Below are 895 nucleotides of genomic sequence, written 5' to 3' on the forward strand. Positions count from 1 at the left end.
CCCCCTCCTCCCCTGCCGTGCTTCCAGCCGAGCTCCCGGGAGCTGACACCAACTCCACATCTCGTCTTGGGTTTGAGCCCAAACAAACTGTAAATATTTTGCACAATTTTTTTGCTTTGCGCTGTGCTTGGTTTCTAGGTTAAACCACCCCCCCGGTTAACTGCTGATGGGAGAGTTTTCCAGAGAACCTGGCAAGAAGTGGCGTGAACGTGCTGATGTGAATTTCGACGTTAATCTTCTGTAAACCGAGTGGCACATTTTTAAGGGACAGCCGGGAGAAATCTGAATAACGTTTCCATAGCGTGCTGCGAGCCCGCGCTATTGAGATGAAATCTCATGGCTGGAATTCAGTAGACGCAGCTGCTGTATCAGCGTCCAAATAATGTGCTGTTCTGTTCAGAAGCAACCCATAAATAGCAGGGCCGCCCGCGCCGGCCGGCAGAGCGGAACCACGCCGGGAGAGGTAGCGGCGGCACTGCTCGGACTGGAAGGGGCTTTAAAAAAGAATTAGCATGTCTGAGTCGAGGTCTCGCTATAGCGAATGTTTGGCTAATGCTTGGCGAGAAGTGATGCTGCAGGGTTTTGGTTAAGGACGCCGGTCAAACTGGGTTTCTTTTATTCAACTCCTATTAACCTCTCGACAACCCCTCGCGTTAGCGTGGCGAGAGCGGATGGGGGAGGCGTGTTCGGCCGGGGTTTTCTCTTTGAGTAGGAACTTTGTGAGATGTTCCTGGAGAGCAAGGAGGGGGCTCTCGCCGCCGTCCTACCAGCCAACGCGGTGGCAGCGGCGCCGGCTGCCGGGGTTTGATGCCCCCCGGGACGCTGGGCTGCGGGAGCAAGGGAGAGCCGTCAGATTTACGGTAGTGGGGAAAGATGTCAGCAGCTGGAAGCCGGA

Source organism: Cariama cristata, unplaced genomic scaffold, assembly GCF_000690535.1.
Source record: "Cariama cristata isolate BGI_N322 unplaced genomic scaffold, ASM69053v1 scaffold20017, whole genome shotgun sequence".
NCBI classification, from domain to species: Eukaryota; Metazoa; Chordata; class Aves; order Cariamiformes; family Cariamidae; genus Cariama; species Cariama cristata.